General features: G+C 36.4%; 1 protein-coding gene across 1 annotated transcript in view; it reads right to left on the bottom strand.

Annotated features, from left to right (window-relative positions):
• LOC125235100 (fasciculation and elongation protein zeta-2) overlaps window positions 1–25,027 on the bottom strand; it is a 70,908-nt gene that overhangs the window by 44,424 nt on the left and 1,457 nt on the right. The window lies entirely within an intron of this gene.

Consider the following 25,027-nt stretch of genomic DNA (forward strand, 5'->3'; position numbering starts at 1 on the left):
AAAAAAAATCAGCCCCCACTTTACATGTAGGGGGAGTACCCTAATTAAACATTTTTTTCCATTTTTTATTTTTGCACTTTGTTGGCGTGATTGATATGCATATTGGTACCAAATTTCAGCTTTCTAGTGCTAACGGTTACTGAGATTATCCGCGGACGGACGGACGGACGGACGGACGGACGGACGGACAGACAGACATGGCGAAACTATAAGGGTTCCTAGTTGACTACGGAACCCTAAAAACTGTTTAAATCGGTTAACATTATAAAGAATTATCCCTGAAAAACCAGGTCGCGCAAATTAGTTAGCAAATTGACCGGGAGATGGCGCTATACACTATAATACTCATTAGTGCCTATACTTTTGTCTTCTAGTCAAGTCATTAGAGTTATATGAAAATATGAGAATATTTTTACTAGGTAGTTTGAAAGAAAGTTTGTACGGAACCCTCGGTGGGCGAGTCCGACTCGCACTTGACCGGTTTTTTTCTGTATGGTTTTGGGGTACGTTTTTTTCTTAGACTTTATCGGTCTTTACTAAGTTATATAGGTCTTTGGTAAGAATGTCCTATAATTTAGCACGCACGCAACTAACGAAGACATTTAACTGTCCGTCGGCGGAAATAATTCGTGTATAGGCGAATTTTGGCATAGTTGTAGGGAATGGTGTTCTAATCCACATACTCAAAGTACTGATGGGTAGGGGAGGAGCTAACGGGTGGAGGGGGTGTAAAGGTCCCTTTTTTAGTTTTTCGCGAATAACTCTTAAACTGTGGCACATAGCAAAAAATGTTCTGAAACACAAGTAATCTTCATAAAATTCTCTACAAAAAAGTCTTATACACTTTTTATCTGGGACCAATCGTTCATGAGATATGGAAGGGAAAAGATGGACAATAAAGGAATAAACTCATTTGTTTATGAACAATACGTTTATTCTTATAGAGACGCGGTAGCGTGTCAAGCCAGGTTCAAGTAACAAAAGTAGCAAGCAGCACCGTCTGTAATATTACACGAACCGTTTGGAGCCACATTTGACCCCCTTCTAACTCAAAAACTATTTCACATAAACGTGTTATAATGCAACGTAAAAAGAAACCAACGCGCGTAGTAAAAGTATGAGCTATAAGCGCTCCTCAATAAGCCCGGTACTAGCAGCCCGCCTTAGTGCGTTTTCACATTATGCGACCCGATATCGGATGTCGGAAGGATTTCAAAGGCAAAAATCCAAGACGGCGCCTTAAATGTACGGGATATCGGTCCTACTTCCGATATCGGATCGCCGATGCCGATGCAAGACTGGGTGTGGGGTGCGATGCGGCTGGCGAAAAGCAGGAATTGCCTGCTCCAGTGTCTCTGGTGTATGCTCGGGAGCATGCACTAACGGCGCTCCCATCGAAGTAGAGACGGAAGATAGTTAGGAATTTTATTTATGAATTTATCCCATCAAAGCAATACTGGGCGGTCGTGATGCTTTGCTCGTCAAGTCAGCTACAATGTGATCGGATCGCTGCGCGAGACAAACTGAGCGAGCGCTGCTGTGATGTCGTTCAACACCCCTGCTGGGGTGTGAGTAGCCCCTTCCGCGCTGGGCGCTGTGAGGGCTGTATCTGGTCGCACCCCATCCTTGTGGGGCGGTATTACGTCGACGTTTTGAGGACGACTGGGATGAACGAGCGCCGGCCGCGCGGTGGCTTATAAAGGGCTGCGCGCGCGCGCGGGGTAAGTGCGTTTTCACATTATCCGATCCAATATCGGAAGTAGGACCGATATCCCGTACATTTAAGGCGTACATCGGATCGGATAATGTGAAAACGCACTAAGGCGGGCTGCTAGTACCGGGCTTATTGAGGAGCGCTTATAGCTCATACTTTTACTACGCGCGTTGGTTTCTTTTTACGTTGCATTATAACACGTTTATGTGAAATAGTTTTTGAGTTAGAAGGGGGTCAAATGTGGCTCCAAACGGTTCGTGTAATATTACACACGGTGCTGCTTGCTACTTTTGTTACTTGAACCTGGCTTGACACGCTACCGCGTCTCTATAAGAATAAACGTATTGTTCATAAACAAATGAGTTTATTCCTTTATTGTCCATCTTTTCCCTTCCATATCTCATGAACGATTGGTCCCAGATAAAAAGTGTATAAGACTTTTTTGTAGAGAATTTTATGAAGATTACTTGTGTTTCAGAACATTTTTTGCTATGTGCCACAGTTTAAGAGTTATTCGCGAAAAACTAAAAAAAGGGACCTTTACACCCCCCTCCACCCGTTAGCTCCTCCCCTACCCATCAGTACTTTGAGTATGTGGATTAGAACACCATTCCCTACAACTATGCCAAAATTCGCCTATACACGAATTATTTCCCGCGAGATAGGCTTCATTGAGTGTGCTATAAAGTAGACCACGCAAAGCCTTCAGTCGGTGTCGGTGCAGGAGTTCCTATTGTAGAATTTATCTCAATGACGTATGTCCCTACCGCATGTAAAATTAGAGGAGTGAATGGAATACCTTTGTCTTAATTTTCAATAAAACAAATATCGGACCAGCGACAAATAGAAAGACTCGACAATAATGTAAGACAAAACTGCACTTTTTTTTATTATTGTGCTATAAAGTTTAAATAAATAAATAACACAAAACTGCACGAGGCCATGTGCTTGGTGAGGAACAGGTGCCTATGGAGGGACCTAGTCTTCAATAGAATGACATGATGTGACGACCCTCTGCATTGAGGGAACGACTGACGAAAAAGACACAACACAACCTATTCATGTCAATACCTTTATAAGTAAAGCGTAATTAGTTAAAGGCGCTGTCGGCCGCTCGTCTATTTAAATATGCGTCTGCGATTACCACTGAAAGGAAACCAATGTTCCGTGCTGATTGTTACACAATTACTTAGTAGTTAAAATCAATTAGAAATACACTATTCAGTATTTCAGTAATTTCAGTTTTACTCATGATCATGTTTCTGTGATAATATGTCATTATCCTCCTTGCGTTATGCCGGCATTTGCCACGGCTTATGGGAGCCTGAGGTCCGCTGGACGTCTTAGGGCTGTGGTTCAGCAGTGGACGTTTTATAGCTGAGATGATGATGATTGATGACGAAATATTTAAAGCATATTTAAGTGCCTAAATCCTCATCTAGGCGTCCAAGGCTGCTATTTTCCGCACTTTCAAGCGTATTCTTTACTTTAGCGATATTTTTAAGTTTTACCCAGGATTTCGCTACAGTAAATTCCTGATAAGCTCCCAAGTTAACCGTGACCACAGATTCACGTCAACCGTGACCACTGGGTCGATCGAACACGACACCGAGAAAGTGACACACGACACGGAGACCAGGCATGAAACACAAACTGGTAGAAAACGCATGGCTTGAGATCAGGCTTTTCCTTTTTCCTTTAAGAACAATGCAAAGAATATATGCGCAAACTTGCGCAAGCAAAGTTGAAATAGGTAATGCTAGGAAGAGTGAGATGGTACGTCAAAGACAGAAGGAAAGTCTTTCAGAGGAAAGAAGCGTCTTGGTGTCTGTTAGCTTTTCGTTATATTGCTTTGCTTTTTGCTTAATATCTCTCTTAATATAATCTAAATGCTTATGTTAACCAAAACAAAATGTTTTCTCTACAGTTTTTTTAAACCCAACCTCAGTCTCAAATCAAGCTTCGATATGAGTAAAGGTTACATACCTTAGCAAAATGTTAATAGCTTACGTAACACAATCATCAGGTATATAAAAACACACACAAGTTATATGACTTACCAGAATCCTAAATCTAGATCATTAGCTTCCTCTTTCTCTGCAGACATATATATCATAGTTTATTTTCTAAGTAAACAAGTTTCAAAATCACCAACTTAATTAGATTTACCTCATTAAACGTCAGCTACGAAGACGTTATTACCCGCCCTTTGATCTCGGCTGAACTCAGAAATAGCTCAACAGATCTTTGGAGAAAGTGATCTTAATCTCCAAGGTATTAAATATAGATGCGGACTAAGTGTTAAAAATATGTATCCACAACCTTAACTTACCTATAAGCAAGGATAATGTATATAGGATTTACAATCTTCATACTAAGAATCGTACCTCCAATTTTTTAGCGCCACCTATTAAATACTATCATGACTACACTGATGATGCCTACAAATTTATATTTTTCAAAACGTGCTATCATGATATTAAAATAAAGAAGCATGTCATTTGTTCTTATAAAAAATAAAAACACGCAAAAGTATTAAATTTGGGGAAAATATTATTTTGGCCACTTCCAGGCTGCGAAACCTTTTACCCTATAAGGCCCATACATTTCATGGGTACGCTTTCTGTATCTGTCCCGGTGTTATATGTATGGTCCTAGCTTTAAGCAATTAAGTCGTGTATACATAATTATGGCACTTTGTTTCATTCTAATCTGTATTTTTTACGTACCTATAGTGAAAAATCTAGAACTTATACTATATTAAATGTGAATGGTTTGTATAGTAACACAGTAGTAGCCAAGCCATAGAACATCCATTGAGATTATAGAAACTAAAGAGTGCAAACACGGTGTGCCGCAGCAGGCCTAGGGCTTCTACACGTGATTAGGTCGCCAGAGGAATAAATACTACGTATTCTGGGCTAGCATGAATAGGTTAAGGGCTAATGGCACTTTCGAGAGAAGAATCACCAAAAAACATTTTTTAAGGTAGGTAAATTTGATATTTTTCCTACTCAACATCACGAGCCTTTTCGATCTAGAATAAAAAACGAGAGACAAAAAATGGTTCCAAAATTTTCTATTATTTTGCATACTTTCCACTTTATAACTGCTGTGCAAAGTGTTTGAACTATGCGTAAACTATTAATGAGGGTAATGCCATCTCGCGTTGTGTGGGTCAGGGCACAGCACTTATTTGTCACCAGCGTAGTGTACTCTGGTTTTCTTTTTAAGTGAGTAGTATCGACCACAAATTCTGCACAATATCAGCTAAGAACATCAACTATGAATCCGACCGAAAGACCAAACCCTATAGGTTGTCTCTTCTCTTCTCATTATTTGTTTTCTTACCTTCTTGGTAAAAATCCTTGCTCTCTCTTTTGCATATATTTGCTTCATGCTTTGCTGGGGCAGCATTAAAGAAGCTTCGCCCATAAATATCAAAGTTGACAGAAAGGTGAATCATGACTCAGTTTGCACGTAGTGGGTTTCTGTAATTGCGAGGACACAAGTACTGACAATTATAACAGCTAAAGAAAATTGCAAAAAACCGCAGCAAAGATGGGGTTCCGAAACTTTTCGCGGTTAGAGGTTCACGGGTAGATTTTAGTGTTGAAATACCTACCTATGAAAGAAACAGTGTTATAGAGAAAGATAGCACTAAAAGTCTTCCTTCTAAAGATAAGTATATCTATTTAATTTGGTTTGATAATCTCACGGTCGTCATCATCATCATATCAGCCCTTAATTGTCCACAGCTGAGCATAGGCCTCTTTTGCAAAATGCCACTTGTCCTGGTCCTGCTGAGCTAATCTCATCCGATAGTGATCCGCAATTTTCCTGATGTCGTCCACCCAACGAGCCAACGGATGCCAGGCGCCAGGAGTTTCTTACATTTGTAAGCGTCCGTAAGTATTTAATTTTTCCCCTCACTAGATCGGAAACACGTGTTTTGTCCTTTAATTCCAGCGGGTAAAAACGCATTTTATCCACTAGTGGGTAAAGTATATTGACCTTGAATAAAGTCAAATTAACTGCTTTAAAATTTATAAAAGTAGGTGAATCTAGTAATAAAGATGATTTACCACCTGTTGGAACTACTGGAAGCAGTGATAAACGCATTTTTTGCGTTGTAATTTCCTCGTTATAGTGAGGGGAAAAGTTTTGTGTTACACTCGGGTGCAAATTACTTCTCGTGTGTTAAAAATACAACTTTGCCCCCTTGTATAACAAATAACTATTATTCTTTTTTTTTCTTATGATCGTGCGTACAAAAGTATGACGATCTAATGATCTTTTACAACAAGAAAATCACGAGACTATGCTTTCTCAATTTACCCATCTCGCTTTCGAGATGTCACCGCTTTCTATAAGATTAAGGGCACAGCTGAACGTAGGTACTGCGTTGCGCAATAGCCACGGCAAACTATAATTAGATTAATCCTATCAGCATTGCGCATCAAAGGGCCAATTGTGCAATTTCTATAAATGTCAGGGGTCAAAGGTTAATTAAACTGGTTTGAGAAAATGGGTAACTAACGGGCTATCATGTACCTCGATACTATGCGTATACTTTTACTGGGGTGTGTAATGATCGGTATAACTTTTTTTGGTATATAGTAACATTTGATATAACAACATTTGGTATATATTTAAAGGTATATATTTATCACTCATATGACATAATTAACATTTGGTATAACTACAAAATATCTACTTTTATTTTGTATAACCATTATTTCGTATAACACTTATTTATAATAACCGTTATATGGTATAACTATCTATTGATATACCGATTAGTATGATATAACTAGCAAACAGTATAAAACATTTCATGAATTAATTTTATCCTTTTTTTGAAGGGATCACAGTTCTAACCTAACCTACTTTTCTGATAGCAGTACATATTAAGGGTCACAGTTCTAACCTAACCTAACCTATTTTTCTGGTAGCAGCGCATTGCGTGTAGGGGTCACAGTTCTAACCTAATCTACTTTTCTGGTAAATGATAGATCTAATTTATTGTACTTTTTTTTATTCTGTTGTTTAGAAAGAATTTGCGGTATACGATTTATTTATTATCGGAAATAAGCATTATACTCAAAGTATGTTATAATAAATGTTATTCGAAAAAATGTTCATTATATTAAATAAGAATTATACCATTTGTTAGTATATTATTTGTTGTTATATGATTCAATAATTATATCAAATGATCGTTATAACGACTAAAAATATATCAAAAAAAGTTATATCGATCGATACGCACCCCTTTTACTGCGATTCATCAATGTTTTGAGAGTTAACTTACATTCGCCATCAATTTTAGAGATTTCTGCGTAGAGACAATGAAATCAGACAAAGAATTTATATACTTACATCATCTACATTTACCTACTTAGTTATGTATTATTTTATTGCTACAAGTGCTATGCAAATACATTTTAATTTAAGTTGTGATCAGCATGTGTAAATTCCGAGTGTTTTCCAAGCAAAACCAAAGTTGTGGGTGACAAAGTTTTGTGCCTAAAATCATACCTATGTACAATTTAAAATCACATTCAGATTTTATGTACGGCCAGTAGGGTGGCATGGCGTTAGGCCGGGATTCGCACTGGCCAAACCGGTCGAGAGATACTCAATCCAGTTTCCGAACGGCCAGGCTTTCTTTAGATCGTTGGAAATTCATTCTACAGATTTTTATAGCACAAATAAAAAACAAATTGCTGTAGGGACTTCGAGGGAATCATAAATTTTGTAGTGCTCGTGTGTAGATAGGTACTTTTTTAGTTAGTTTGTAAATGAGATTGGTAAAAAATGTGAGTGTGTTCAGTAAAACGTCCCACTTAATCGGTTAGAGTAAATTCCCTAAATATGGACTACCATAAGGATTTAATGAAATAAAACGCAGAACTTTGAAGTTAGACAAGTGTTATTAAAGTCAATCAGTCGAGAAACTATCTAGTGATTATATCTTATGCTAAAATTGCATCCAAAAAGCAAATCCTCTAAGAATATTTTTGATTTTATAAAATGTGTCAAAATTAAGTGCTACAAAAGAAGAGCTTAATATGGACTACTGGGTATTTAATTCGGACTGGGGGTACAAAATACGGACCACGATACTTTTAGTGTGATATAAGCACAACTTTGCAAAAATATGTGAGGAACTTGTTAATGTAAATAGTCTTAAATGACAAATAAATATGTTTTTTAACCCCTCATAATATGGACCACTAGACCATATTTGAAACCTCACCATTGGTCCATAATAAGAACCAGTGGCATTTGAACGTTAAACATTTTTCAAAAATTATAGGTATGACGTGCAGTTACACATTAAATCAAGAACATTTACTAACGAATCAACGTTTCTAAAATATTGAGATTCAAGAATAAGCGACCGTAAATAAAGCAGTAATAATCTTACAAAATTCACCCAAAAATTACATCAAATGTGCTTATAATTTCAAAATGGCGATCACTGACACGAGCGGACATGTAGCTTCGCTGCAATCGACTGGCGGAGCGGGGCGACGCCCGGGCATCGAATGCTACTAACTTCACTACGATAACAGCGACATCTAGCGAATAATTGCCATAGTCCATATTATGTGACTAGTCCATATTTAGGGAATTTACTCTACCATTAAGGCGAGATTTATTTGTATCTTTATATGAATATATTGACAAAGCGGTTTTATAGCAGTCGACAAAGTGGAACGTTTTCCCGTGCACACTCACAAATGTTTAGAATGCAAAGTTTCACAGTCTCTGCCGTAGCTACAGGGCGATTTTGTGGCAGAACTGTTTCTACTTCTGCAGATTCTGATTTTTGGCGTTGCGATTTTTGTGTAGCCGCTAAAGTCTGGTAATGCCTTGAGTTATACAGGGTGTAACAAAAATGGTGGTGATCCGTTTTAGGGCGTATTCAGTATCGTATTCTCATCAGGAAAAAGTAGGATAAAAAATTTTTTTCGCAAAAATTTTTTTTATCTTTGTATGGAGATTCGACCGATTCGCGCGGCCCGGCTCATACAAAAGTGAAAATTTTTTTAGCGAAAAAAAAATTTTGTTCTACTTTTTCCTGATAAGAATACGATACTGAGTACGCCCTTAAACGGATCACCACCATTTTTGTTACACTCTGTAGTAAAGTTAAAATGTGGAAATATGCAAATTCATCGGGTCATTAAACGTTTACAACTATTTTTTTCTTATTTACCGTCTTTATTAGTAACACGAGACCAGAGACCATATACATCTCCAAGGAAAAAAGTAGATTAAGTATACATATTTTTTTTTTTTCCTTTGCTTAAGACAACAAGAGTCTTTTACAACTCTAAAGTTATTTTAGTTATTCGGTTTTTTTCTTCATGTATAATTTTTTTAGATGTACTTTGACACTTAGAGACTATACATCTCTAACATCTCTTATTAATAATCATAATAGCTTTGTACTTTGTATAATTTCTTGTGTTAATATTTTTTTTTATGAATACTTTTGCTTATTAAATTGTATCTTGTTTTTTTTTAATGCATGTTAAATATAAGATGTAATGTTTTGAAAAGAAGTGGCCCGCCGAGTTTCTTGCCGGTCCCATAGTGGATACCCTCCTCCAACTGAGGGGGGACTGAAATCTTCTCGAGGCTGAGGCGTAGGGTTAGAGCCGGCGTAGTTTTATTTGACGTTCATAAGCGCATTGTAATATGCCTACTTGGAAAATAAATATTTCATTTCATTTCATTTCATTTCATTTCATTTCACGATAACCTACTGCCAGGGGCGGCTCACTTCGCGATTCTATCGCCGCGCTACAAGTACATGCCGGGGACCGCGAGTTCGTGGCCCATTCACTGGTGACGACCTTCGCGCGGCGCAATAGAATTCAATGTCGGCTGCTCGCGTGCGGTCCGTTTGTTAATGTAGGAAAGAATTTAGAATGGCGGCATTTTGTAAACATCAAAGGAGTGAGCCTTCTGTACTTGTACTATTATATATTCTGTGCTACTGCCAAATTCGGTGCACAATATTTATATTAATATTTTGATCCTATATTGACACGATAACTGTTCTGATTATTACTCAAAAATCAAATACTTACACCTATGTAAGTAGGAATAATAATCGGAAATATGGTATCGACATTTTATACTTATACTGTAACCGAATATCGATTAATGATCTTATAAATCGGTTATGTTCTCAGTTGTGAAATTAAAAAGAAATCTCAACCGGGATGTAACGGGTTTTCTTAATTATCGATGTTGATCAACTGATTGTCGAACAAAAGAATAAATTGATTTCATTAATTTAATTACTTATTATTATTTTTATGTTTAGTAAAAGAACATCGGTAAATTGTGCGGCTATTTATTTTGTACCGATTCAAGATGTCTGAATTCTTCTCAATACTCGACGTGCCAAAAATATTCCTTAAATTCTGCAGAATGCAGGACGCGACGAGTAATTGGCGAATGGCGAGGTATTGACCACCCGGCATTCCAGGTTATTTCAGTGGAGCCGTGATTAGTAACGAGTAAGCCCGCTCAAAACCTCATAACTCCACGAGCCTCCTAGATCTAAATTAAACTGTAAGTTCAAGGAGCAAGGTCGAATATTCCGCTATATACTTATGCATCACAGGACTTCTCGAAAATTATCTTTCTATATATTACGTGTAAAGTACCAGAGTTATGGTGGCGCGTAATAGGTGCGTGTGAGTGAAACGACACTACACTAACATGTTTGAAAGCCGCGGAACCTATAAAAAGCTCTTTATGGAGATGAGTTCTTGAAAATCAGCGGGTTATGCGAGAGACAGGGATAGAAACGTGACCGTGCACAAGTCCTAAGGATGAGCGGAGAACTTTTTTGAAGTGAAGTCAAAGGAATCATGTCTGGAGATCGTTTTTAGGGTTCCGTAGTCAACTAGGAACCCTTATAGTTTCGCCATGTCTGTCTGTCCGTCCGTCCGTCCGTCCGCGGATAATCTCAGTAACCGTTAGCACTAGAAAGCTGAAATTTGGTACCAATATGTATATCAATCACGCCGACAAAGTGCAAAAATAAAAAACGGAAAAAAATGTTTTATTAGGGTACTCCCCCTACATGTAAAGTGGGGACTGATATTTTTTTTCATTTCAACCCCAACGTGTGATATATTATTGGATAGGTATTCAAAAATGAATAAGGGTTTACTAAGATCGTTTTTTGATAATATTAATATTTTCGGAAATAATCGCTCCTAAAGGAAAAAAAGTGCGTCCCCCCCCTCTAACTTTTGAACCATATGTTTAAAAAATATGAAAAAAATCACAAAAGTAGAACTTTATAAAGACTTTCTAGGAAAATTGTTTTGATCTTGATAGGTTCAGTAGTTTTTGAGAAAAATACGGAAAACTACGGAACCCTACACTGAGCGTGGCCCGACACGCTCTTGGCCGGTTTTTCTTGCTAGCTATTGAGCATGCGTCAGTATTTAAAAGAGGGTGAGGTGGGTTTCGGGGAGGGGTGAAGACTGTCCTTGAAAGAAGCCGTTTTGGCAAGGTTACTCTTGTTTATGCCGATTACGACACCGATGGCACAGCTGAACTCTTGAACTGAGATACCGGCCCATAAATTAGCTCAGATACATTGGAAACACATTACAGATGATGTTAATGAGTAATAAAAACGAAATAGTCAATATATCACTCTCACGATTTCTTTTGCAGCTCCAGTATTATTTTTAGCGTTCTATTGACGTAAAAAACCGAAAGTATTTGCGTGGATTGGATTGGCGCATCGCCTATACTGATTTGTACAGGGAATAATTAAATATAGTTCAAGTTCTAAGGAAAATATTTGTACATCATCGTGCCAGCCAATTGTTTGCTTACTCAACAAACCGTCCTGTCTGACGTACAGTTTTGAGGTTAGTCATGGTATGTTCTCATTCTAATCAAACCATATGACGCTCTTGCGAATCGTTTGCTCCTATATTTGTAAACAAATCATTACCGAATAAGGTTCTTACGTAAATTTATTTAACGTACAGTATTCATATTAGCAACTAAAGCATATGTAGGTAGTTATTTTATGGATGGTCTGGTTTCAAACGAATTTAGACGAACCTAGGCAAAAGTGACTAGGTATACTTACTTAAGTACATAATAAACACCAAAACGGAACAAAGTATGTAGAACACTTAATAAGCGTGAAACTAGGTAATTATGATAACAAAGTGACAGCAACAACACTAAATCATTTAAGAAACTTATCAAGCGTGTTAAACTGATACATTTTATAGCCTGTCCGATTTGCTAAGATCAAGTCGTAATACCTAATACTTACTTATGCGATTTTAAAACCGGACAGGTTTATACCCCGTATATCGAAACAATTTTTGTCCGTGTCATGTCATGGTCAATGGCCATTTTGAATTTTAAATGTTCGTCTTTAAAATAGTAAAACTTTCGTCGCGTCGTTTGTCCGATGAGAAATGTATGCCATAACTCCCGCTTTGTTAACGCCTCGTCACGGTGAGCAGTTTTATGTCCTAAGGGTTCAAATGACGTGACAAATCGTCTTGGTCGGAAGTTGAAACCAACGGATTTTTTCACCAGTGTCGGTGACCTAACTGTATTCTTTTAACACTTCTTTAAATGCCAACTTAATGTCGTTATACTTAATATAAAGTTCAATCCACGTATTATTTCTAAGTAGGTAGTAAAGTAGGCAGTCAACCGAAGTATTTACGTCTAGTGGGGTAATTCTTTTGAAGATATCTTCAGAACAGAATATGAGCACTTGAGCAGAATATATTAGTACTTAAGGATAACTAACTAGGTACATACTAAAACACAAAACCACGTAAATCGTAAGCTAACCATATTTAAATCACAAAGAGGGTTGGAATAGTTCTAAAACAAAACGTTTTATAGTATTTTATGCAACTGGTGGTTAAAAGAGGTCAAAAAAGGCGAGTGGCGTGGGTAACAATTTGAGGCGGAGCCGAAAATTGTTAATAAAGACGCCACGAGCATTTTTTGACTCAGTTAAACACCGTTGCATACAATACTTTTTCTACGACCAAGCACTTACTTTGAAAGAAAATTATAAATTCAATAAATACCTACTTTCAGTCATCTTAGTTATCTAGTGGACCACCTACCATTTCGAATATGCAGTTTGAGTGCAAACATGAAAATAAAACTGTCTATGGTACATGGTTCTTTGAAGCCTGGCCACTAAGACGAATCGAGTCGAGTTGAATCGAGTTCTCATACATTTGAATGCGATTCGACGCGTCGCCAATGATCGCAGCAGAAAACGAACGAGTCTCGACTCTGCGAATGCCAGGCTTTATCTGACATTCTAAGGTTGGCAACAATGTACCTATTTCATACAATATTTTAATTTTCTACGATGAAGTGATTGGTTTGTTAAGTTGGTAGCAATGTATTTACTGAACTGTAATAGCTAGAGTGTGGCTAATGAAATATTGCCCCAACTTTTGGCGGGAAATTCAAAAAATCTAGGGCTCCTACTATACCAAGTGTGACCAGCCCTAGTATTTTTTGAATTTCCCGCCAAAAGTTGGGGCAATATTTCATTAGCCACACTCTATATATCGGGCTACTGCTACTAAACGTTTTCAGGGTATAGACTAGATAGACTTGTCCTGACATCTTTTATGTACGGGTTTAAAGTACTATGCACGACCTTGTAAGTCACGAATAACCGTACGGGAGTAGAAAAAAGATTGAAAGATATATTCAAAAGACGCATTTATCCCACCAGACGCAAAAAACCCGGTTGATATTACAATTTCCTGTCATTTATCATATAAGTAAAACCTAAAAAGTTAAGTTTAGGTATAGGTACATTGGCAATGCCCCAATATACGGATATGTCTCTATTCTGGCAGGTTAAGCCGCAGACGATGACCTTTATTTTATGAAGGGTTTATTAATAAAATGGTAAGTCTCGGTCCCTAGCCCTACTCGCTATATGCGTCCTATACACCGTGTTTCACTTAACACTAAAAACCTGAAAACTGTTCAGAATCGAGAGTAGAATCGATTGAGCTATATCTTGATGGGGGTAATATTTTTTGTTTTAATTTGTATTATTAGTTATTGTTTACGTGCCCATTCTACAAATTCGTAATACAACATTGTGCATATCATTATTGTTAGAGGTTGTATACCTTTTTCAGTATTTAAGGGTACTAATACTGGCTGGTTACTTGGACGATTATTTTTTCCGCTACGAGATAGACATTGTGCGTCAGTTTAATTTTAAAGTTTATCATAAGTCATAACAAATTGAACTCGTACCTAATTACAACCTTGTCATTTTGAATGTTAGGTTTAAATTAGCTTACTGCGTCACCTGTCCATTTGAAGTTTACTGTGACACAGGTTAAAGTGCTTTACAGTGACATAGCTGTCTATTGGTAAACCTTATGTCGTTGCAGTAACATAGACAATTAAACAGTTTGAAGGTTTATGATGGTAGCTAGCAATTATTTTATTGAGTGTAGAGTTAAAAGCCGAGGAGAGCTGCACAGAAAATTAAAAATTCAATTTAAAAAAATAATAATCATCAGATTAAAAAATGAACATTGTAGATACGTTTAAAAAAATAAAAATCAGTTGGGGTGTCTGAGGTTTTGAGTGATACCGGAAACACGGTGTATTTATTCGATCTAAAATTTTTGCACGTGTTGATAAATTTGCTTACACTTGAGTGCAGTGCGTTATTATTATAACATTTTTGAATAAGTAGTCATGTGATCTTTAAAAAAAAATCCCGACGGAAGTCTGGTGGCTGAAGCAAAAATAAAAAAAAGTTAAATGTGATATTATTAATATTTACCTAGCTAATCATTAAGGTATTTGTAGCAATAAATGCCTCACAGCTGGGTGGCAGAATAGTAAAATATGTAATGCAGCATATAATAAAAAACAAAATACATAGTGTGACGTGACAAACAATATTTCCTCATAATGGAATTATTCATGACTTTTACCCTTTGGGTACGTCAGCACATTGATTTTCCTCGTGCAACAAATGATTTGTCCTATGGTACATTAGGTACTTGCACAAACCGGGGAAGCCTAAAATATATCAGTATACTCCAAGCTCGTAGCTTATTCTGTAATCCGGCTAATAGTAGGTAAATTGGGCATGCATAACGGTTACGATTATGATAACGGTTATGGTTATCGTTATGGATTAGGATATTAGAGATACTTTATATTCCAACCAGATTCTATATGGAAGTCCGATTATTAGATAACTTGGATTAATAACGTCGGTTGAGGACAGTTTCAGGATGGACGGTTTTTACAATTATATGTTGACAGTAAAGTTATCGAAAACTTGTAGGATAAACAACTGACTGACTCTTTGTTCCTGCTTTTTATGTTTGTATTGGTTGGAAAGAGACACGAAGAATGTATTTCTTAGTTTGCAAATGAGGGTAGGCTCATCGCCAAAATCCCTTCCATTTCTCCATCCCCATTTCCCTTGGTCTGTCTGTTTCCCCCCACGTTTCTTTTCTGTTAGACAATTATTTTCTAGACACATGGTTAGCACAAAATACAGTGTAAATTTAAAAGTGGAGACTTTGGCAAGGATTGAACTCACATCCTCTGGATCAAGTTCCACGCTAGAACTAGAAATTTTATATTATGTAAGAGAGTAATTACTTAACTCTTTCGCAGAAGTTTGTGCCTGTTCAAATAATAATATCCCTTACATTTAGATTTTACTGTTGGCTTCGGTCCCACGCATACTTTCTAAAAGTCCGGGATCCCATGGTCCCGAGATGTGGAAAAAACACATTAGTTTTATTAGCAGAGTTCAGTAAGAAACCTCTGCGACTCGCTATCCACCGCTACATTCATAACTGTCACTAACGGTGACCGAAGATGCAAAAACCATATATAGCACATGGGATCTTCATCACCCGTCATGTGCGACAATACAATCACATAACGGTGATATAATGGTTCAGTTTCTGCGTACGACTTTTTTTTGTACATCAACCATCATAGTTGATAAAATCAAAGGTGTACTAGGAGTAACTTTTTTCTTGGATGATTTTCGGTAGATAAGAAATCTCAAATCAGACTTAAATTTTAGATTGCGTGCAGACCCCGCATAATTCTCTTTGAAACTTGAGCAACTTTCGTTTGTTACCTATACCCTATTAAAATGGAAATATTATTAGTAATAAACCATCGCTCTTAACTCTTGTTTATTATTATTAAGTATGATAGTTTATTACCAAGAAGTAAACTTTCACAGTTTCACTACCCTGCTAAAACATCGTTGTATATTTCTTGCAGTAAGTACCTGTCTAAGTGTCTACCGAGAACATTATACCTATAGTATATAAAGAACGACATAAATAATATTTTATTGACAAATGAACAGATTTAATCAAGATCAATGTTTCTTTTGACATTACCTCAGTGTAAACGATTTAAGACCTTATTTTCTTTACATTATGAGGTGTCTGATTCACACTTATTTACCGCTCATTGCAGCGAAGAGTAGCCACAGACAGTGTAATCTATTTTAAATTGATGGAAGGTCATGAGCTCACCGGCTGCGTTCTGTTCTACGCAGCTAACAGCTTGCTAGCGGGAAAATTTATCTGGAAAATACTGGCCGCTTATAAACAGAACGCAGGAATCGGCGCCGATGTTTTTGAATTTCGAAAATGGAATGCTTTTCTTTTTCGTTTACCTAGTTGTTTGTTGAAGTTATGCGTAACTGGGAGTATTTACGATCGTATTTTGAAAAAAAATGTTGTTTCAGAGTGTAAGCATGTGTTGAAGTAATGAAGCCTTAAATTTACCAGCATAATCCAAAAAGCGGGCAAAAAGTCACAAAAAGAACAATGGTCTGGAACCCAACACTCGGCGCACAACTTTTAAGTTTATTTGTCGCGTTCAAGTTTGCTAAGCTCAGCTTCAAAAGCTTTTTCATTTCAAAAACACGCACTTTGTCAGTATTCGATAGGCTAAACGCTAAACAAAACAGTGCCCTAGAAAAAGTGTATTTGCCTATTGTCTGTGTATAACATCAACATTGTCTGTGATTACATAGTTCGCATTGGGCGGTGTGTTGGCGATATGAGGAATCGCGACATATGGCGGCAATGACGTCATAACGGGACGAGATCTGTTACATTCCATCTGCATATGGTTAACATTGTAATAAACTTGAATATAACAAAGTTGAATTTGGGTTGACGATTATCTAGACTTCAAAATTCTGATGAAGAAATCAAAATCACAACAAAACCGATTTTGAATCGACGTGCATATAAAGATATTTAAAAAGATATAGGTAGGTAATATTTATATTTGATATCAAGTACCTACCTGATTAGAACTAAGTTTAAGCCCTGCAATTACGAGTACATATGCCCAAAGAACTAGGTAGATTAAGTGAATAGTATTTATACTTTTATGACCTCAGTTTGTATAAATGTAAATACTAATTACTTTTATCAGAAAACTGATATACCTTATGCATGCAATTGGCTACTGTACCTTGTTTACGTCCAAAGACAGGCTAACCAAGGTCTTCAATAGATAAGTAGGCAAACATAAATAGTATGTCAGTAAACGCGCAAATCAAATGAGGCATAACCTGTTTAGAGTTCATTGTTACGTCCTAACACTGAATGAAGACATTAATTTCATTAACAATACTGTGAAACGACAGATCACCTATTCATTATCAACGACTTGCTAAATTGAAAATTAAAAAAGTCATATGTGCCAGAGACAATCAGAGACTCATAGTACATTTTGTATCTATCCAAAAGCGAAATTGTGACTAGGTTGCATTCGGAATCAAGACTAGCGATAGGTACGGTTTTTGAGTACCTAAAGGTATCATTTCTATCCAGAAAAAAAAGAGGTGTGCCACTTTTTCGATGTTTTTAAGGCAAAAAGCAAGTAATTGGGCACTGTTATTACATATAATTGATTATATATATATCATAAAGGTTTTATTTATGCTGGCAACGCGTGTGTTTTTCCTTCGTAATGAAATTCACGTCAGTGAAAAGTCGTCGACAATATGAAGATAAATGCAAATTGCAAATTCCTTAGGCTTCCTTATGCTTCAAATCTCTGCTAGAGTCTGTTTGGAAAGAGAAAAGTCGTGATATGTATGGGGTCCTTCCACGACTCTCCTTTCCGAACAGACAGACTCTACTGTACCTAGTTAATGCAGTAGGTAATGCATTCTCAAAGTCGTTTGTCTGACTCTTGCTTCAATATCAGCGTTGCAGTCGCCAGCAATAGTCTAGATGAAGCTATTTAATGGCACTTTATTGAATATCTGTGTGCTTGCAAATAAATCAAATTATATTCAAATAAATCACGAGTGAATAGGTACACATTACAATGTCCTATTATGCACGCTTCGGTCAATTCACGGTCACTAATGGTTGATTTTTCAGAGTGATTCTACATAATGTCACGCGTTCGAGTGACATTAGGAGCATGTCTAATAACATCACATGAGACCCGCTGATAAAATCGCTACAGACATGGCGTGTCACGTTCGTTGCTCCGCAATTACTCGACCGTGTGATTGGCCGCTCCCCGTATTGTGGTTATCAATGATCGCCGGTAATCAGGACTTGCATGTAGCTGACGATAATTTGTGAGGGGTTTAGAAATGCCGAGTGACTCCTTATAGGGATGAACTTACTGAATAATTTAAAGTATGAATTGAATAACAAACTATACTAAACAAAACTCAAGAAGCTATAATTGCAAATGCTATAATCATCTTTATAAATATGGATAAGTATGATACATTAAGCAGTTACATAATTATAACTTCACAGGCATGCGTTTCGCACGTATTATTAGGTATGCCAAACTATTTTATTCAGAATCTGATACTCGATCTTAATGTTATGAAAATTCTATCATATATAGGTACGTATTAAAGGTATAATGAATACAAATCAGTGGCGTGGCGTGAAAATTTTCGTTGGTAAAGCCGCAGGAGTTTTCGGGATCTGTTTTGTGTGGACTTTTACAGATACTGGAGAATTTTAGGGAACCCGTTGGGAATCTAGTTGTATCGACGCTACGCCACTGATACAAATACAACGCACGAAAAATCCTACAAGAGAAATAAAGAGCCAGCATATATATTATATAAACTACTAAAATGACTAAAACATTCAAAGATATTCTTATATATCTTGATGATAAGCGGAAGGTCTTGTGAAACCTTCAAATCTTCATTCTCATGGCTGAATACAGAATCTAAATGATGCCCATTATTACCACTTCTTACAAAAACTACTTTTATCCGCAACTTGGGTGGCTGTTAACCGTTTAAAAATACTTAAAAAACCCTTTTAAACCCTTTCAAAGTTTTTAAGTGTAATCAATACCGCTGACAGAATCCGTCGATTCCCATTACCCCGGCTACTCAGCCGTGAATACACAATAACTTGTTAGACATTAAACACCCACGTATATACTATTAGCTTTATAGCCGTATAAATAGTTCTTATAAGCCTTTAATGGTCTTTTTAAAGCGGGCACCGATTCACCGATATTTGGTGTCAGGTTATCTGATCTGGTTCGGTAGCTCCCTCTCTCTCTCTCTCATTCCAGCTATGAATGGTCACACATGGTCAGCTTTGCGTATCATTTGCTTCCACTTTGCCCTATCCTTGACGTCGTCTTCGAACTTTTTGTACTCAGCCATGTCTTTTAGCACTACGTCCCTCCCCTCCATCTTGTTTTCGGTTTACCTCTGCCTCTCTTACCGGGAATGGGGAATCGTAGTAGGTACTAATTCTATGCTAGATCTTGTTCGGTAGCAAAAGGGTGATTATTAAAGTGCTGATTTCAACTTGAAATTCGGCAGAATTTTCTCAACAAGGAAAAATTTACATGGCACTGGAAAACGGGATAGAACATTGGAGGAAGCATCGTCTTGTTGCTACCTTCTATTATGCGTATTTTATGATTTTCAATGCCAGTCTGTTGTCAGTTTCAGGCTTTATTCCGAATGAGGTCCTTTTTAATTTCTTTAGGAAATTGAACTAGACTATGCAATAATTGAATTATAAAGTATCCATAAACGTTATGTATTTCTGAGTTTTACTAATCCGTGTACCTAAGTATGTGTGTGTTTCATCTCAAATAAATATTTGGGAAAACAAAAGGTTTCCGCGTTATTCTACTCATGAATAATACCTGTTTGTTATTCACATGAGATATTTACAAAATATGACCCATTTTTCATAATAACACTTCTTTCTTAGAAGTTGCGTCATATCCTCATAACATCCGAAGTGTACAGTCTAAAAGAAATACCGACTTTAATGTTATTTTTAACATGTTAAAAGGTTTGAAGACACTAGTTTTGTGTGAGAACGGTGAGCTCTTAAGACCACCTGAGGTGTTAACAAAGTTAAATAACAATAACGTTATTAACAATATTGAGCCACACAAATACATCGCGGAAAGCTACAACACCAGATATTTTTTCAACACTTATGTAGTAGTGGGTTACTACTAAATAGTAAATACTGTGTAATACTTGTCATGTAAGTTTTAATTTTAAAATGTTGCGGTTTTGGAGTTTCTTTCATAGTAAAACTTGTTATTGGAGTCAAGTCAGGGATTTTTCACTTTTACTCCAACGGAAGCAGAGAAAGATGCTTCGAATTTGCAAATTACGATTTTCCCGGTCTTCATATGTACACATTCCCCTCACTGATGATTCTGTTATTTTTTTCTCTTTTCCCATATGCACCTATTCTGCATACCTGAGAGTCCTAGCTCCTACATCATTGTCTCCATGTTTAAGGTCATTGCTACAACCAATGCGGGTTATGTGGGTAGACTCGCGAATGCAGGGTCGTTGTCCTGACGCGTGGGAATCCGCTTCTAGTCTAAGCCTGATCTTTACAATTATAGACTCGTTATAGTCGTTATGGGCTTTGGTTGAGCTAAAGATAACATCGAGCTTTCACCTCACTCTCAGAGTTAAATATTTTTCATCAGTGAGATGTACAAGTTTTATCATCACTATCATCAGCGAGATCCCTGCGATAATATTACTGCTGTTCAGTTTTGGCTTTCATTATGGTTCAATAAAAAGTATATCTAATTAAAGTGGATGAATGATATTTGAAAAATCCAAGACGAAAAAAGATGAGTGTTGGTCCTGCAATGGAAATCATCGTTTTCCCTTAGATCAAATATCGCGTCACATCACATCTTAACATCACAAATTTTCATCTCAAAACTTATTTAATACCAGATTAGTTGGTATTTAAATAATCTTTGCTTAGATCAGTTTTCAATATTCATAATGTTTATGTTCGTGTACTTATATACAGTAGCTACATGGTACCTACATATTCATGTGCATTCCAGGGAGATAGTTTTATAGTCTTGTATGTTCGTTCAATTAGCATCCTATGCAGGTAATTTACCCGTTGTATCTTTATTGATTCTCGAAGTTATGCTGATATTGCTAATTTAGTAATAAATCTTATACACGCTAGCTTTTATAACTTTTCATATACTGATTAAAATCATAAAACGTTGCAAAAAAGAAGACAAGGAAGAAAGACTGGAAATAATACTATTCAGGTAAGTAAAATACCTACATGTATCTATAACAAAAAACGTAAAAAAGTTTATATTGTTTTAAGGAAGATAGAGAAGTAGGAAGGAAAGTGCACTAAGTGCAGCTCTAAATGTGAAGTCGTGCTCATGCCCTAAGCGCTCTATGGTCGTATGTCGTAATCAATAAACTTTCGCAAATGCATGAAATAGTTCTTCTACGTTTTGAAAATATCCTCCTTGCGTTATCCCGGCATTTGCCACGGCTCATGGAAGCCTGGGGTCCGCTTTGAAAATATAAGTATATTTGAAAATATAATTTAGATTAGATTGAGTTTTTGAATCTATAAAACACCATACACAAAACTGTTACCAGTATGTTTGTTGCATACAGACTGTATTTATCGGCAAGAAATTTTGCAGTTGTTTGTTAGAGATATATATGTAGTAAGTACATGAGACACTAAAAATACCATCATTACATCGCATTTGTGTTCATACTATATCCTTATCATATCGTCACTACTTTTAAAAAAACTTGTATCTTCGTCTGTCAATGAAAAGAAAATTGTAGTAAGTGTGTATGGAAGGCATATAGACTTACTGCGTTTAACTTTGAGGAACAGCGTGAGATACGAGATTTTTTTAAAGGAGTGACGATATGTTTTTTGTTAAAAAATTGTAGTCACAAGAGCGAACACGCTTCAATATTAATTTTATTAATAAAAGCGTCTTAATTAAAATAAAAGGCAAAAAGCGAACTTAGCTGGTAAACCTCTTTCAGTTTAAGCCGTAGACTTGCAAATAAGGCTAAAGCGAGTAGGTATATGCTAATGCCGAGATCTAGGCCGCACTTCCGACGGCTGATAACTTGCAAATTGCGCTGCAGGGCTCTTGTACTTTTAGTTTTTTTTTAAATAGTTGCTGGTATTTTGAATGAAGCTAGTTTATATTCAGAAACGAAAAGGGTGGTAGATAATGATAACTGTGGATGTTGTGAAGGAGACGAAGTGGTAGACGATATAGATGATGTTGATGAAGATACATGGAAACCATCCCTACATAGATCCAAATTAACGGTTTATTGGTAATAAAGAGCAAAGATGTATTGTAATTTTTTAGGCGTTCAATAAAAATGAGTAATTTAATATTATTATCACCGAAAACATCAATATAGTTATAATATAACCCAAGCAAAAAAAAAACGTTTTCGTTACTAAATAGAGATTATTGGTTATCTTTTACGGAAATGGTCTTCATACTGTCAAAGACCCGTTATGCACTAAACTGAATGCCTAATTAAACACTAATATGTGCCTCTCAACAAGATTTAACGATATATCCCCAGATACGATCAATTTTACTCTTTAGAAAGCTAAGGCTAAACCAATTATCTGACTGGAGCATTAAGATTTTATTAAACCATTTAAGTGTTCAGTAATCAAAACGGTTTTTTGTAATTGGTAACCGTTAGGATTCGGCACGCGAATGTAAGGTCATGCTAACACACGCAATGCTCAAAATTATTGGCATGAGTTAGTAGGTGATTGATAGCTACTTATCAAACCAGTATAATGATTCAAATTATACAAACAATCAGAATGATAGAAGTAATGTCTTTGAAACTACTTATGAAGATAACGTCTTTAAATGTATTTGAGTGAACTGTATGGAATGAAATAAAACCTTTCCACAATGAAGAAGAAATCATACTGCGTTTCAAAGAATACAATGTTCAAGGATACAGACCTAAATCCGAACTTTTAGTACATGAAGAAAGGAATGCCGAGTCGCTAACTGGTGCAAATTTTACGCACACTTGTCGACCAGCTTTATTGACCTATCGGTTAAATTTTTAGACTCCGCTCTTAAATTTCTGACCCGTTGACCGCGAGAAAGTCTAGTTGGAAGCCCCTGCAGGAAAACAAAAAAAAAGCTGCATAATAACCAATGATGACGTCAATTATGTCCATAGATAACAAAGCTCATTGAGTATTCATCAGGGACTGCATCGACTTGGGCGTGCGGCGTGTGCCATCGGGAAGACCTCCGTGCATAACAATTAATGGCTGACAAACGATTCCGCTTTACGCAAATCACGCACAATAATAGATAAAATAGAAAGTTACTTATTATTTAAATGGTAATTGTTAACCGATCTTTCGTTCACTTGCTTTTGGAACACAAGATATTTGCGAATAATTCGAACGCTACCAATAAAATTTGGTGGTGGTCTTGAGCGGAACCAAATAAATTATGTATTGAATAACAATGGAGTCACATGCAATTGATTACCATATCAACTGGTGACCAATTAGAATAATTTTCGTGGTCATTCAGTCAGACTATAAATTGATATGAGTGATTGTATCTATAAAGAAAACATATCGATAAAAAACTCAGGAATAAAAATGTAATATGTTAAACATCTCCATTAAGAACGTCCACCAACAAACTAAACGAAATGGGGCATAATATTTTATTTGCATGGTCCATGATTGGCAAAAGCGAAGTTGAAATTTTTAATAATAATGTTCGAATATTTCATTTAGGTACATCACATTGAAAAGGTGAAAGACTAAGGAAATTCGACTTGGTGAAATATCAAAACCACTGCAGAAAATACATTAAATATTCGGCTACCTTTTTAAATATCGAACGCAAGGTGCCCCTGACATCTGCCTCTTAGCCCGTCCTGCATATCCTCTTACAAAAATCACAAAAGGAATCAGTGTACGCACCTGTCGTTCGATTTCTTTTACTTTCGACGCCTTGCCATGTGATTTGCGAAGCCTTTTATACATTTATTTTTGTGCCAATTGTGGCTTGTGGATCCAATTTATCTGCTCACTCATTCGCAGCAGGGGAGCATCATTGCGGATCGTTGTTAAATTTAATGTTTCCCCTACTTTCAGACATCCAGGTCACCTGGATCGAGTCCAAAAGTTACTTGACGCAAAATATTCCGCTTACAATGAACGTTCTTATCAGTTTCTGTGATTGAGAGATGACTTCAGTCTTATCCAACGACTGCAATAAAAATAACATCTTATCTAACAGTGACCTGATCTTTAAACCGTTTTCGCATATTGCTTAATTTTTTAGATTTGCTAGAATGTATGACATTAAATAGGTATGTGAGCTTATAAACAAATCGAACAGTAACTATTGTAAGGACCTAAATGGAAAAACTAAAAACCTTGAACAATCAAAACAATGGCTACAAGAACCAATGTATTACTCATTTCTCCCATATTGCGAACAAGAGTAAACTTTTTCCTATTCTTGAAGACAATGGGGAGATGTATGAAAATTTTATATCTGCTTGGGAAAAGAAAGTTATGGCAAATGGCAAGGCCATCAAACCGTTGGAGGCCGTTCGCATTTTAAAACTGTTTTATGGGTCTGTAAAATGTGTTTTATGGATCTTAGCAATTTCGTTTGGTATCCATAATGTAGAACCAGCATAACAACCGCAAGTTTAAAATTTAACAATGGCCGGTATTTTTGATTCTTCTATTTTAATGACTGTTGTTTAAGTTTTCTTTAAATTTACATTTAGTTCTAAAGTGTTTGCAATTAACGCAAATATACAAAGGATCTAATAATCAATTACAAGTTATAACAATACAACAAACGGTTTTTATTATAAAGACTACATTTTGATGAAATCAGCAAAAGAAA

The sequence above is a fragment of the Leguminivora glycinivorella genome, chromosome 17 (assembly GCF_023078275.1).
Source record: "Leguminivora glycinivorella isolate SPB_JAAS2020 chromosome 17, LegGlyc_1.1, whole genome shotgun sequence".
Classification (NCBI taxonomy): domain Eukaryota; kingdom Metazoa; phylum Arthropoda; class Insecta; order Lepidoptera; family Tortricidae; genus Leguminivora; species Leguminivora glycinivorella.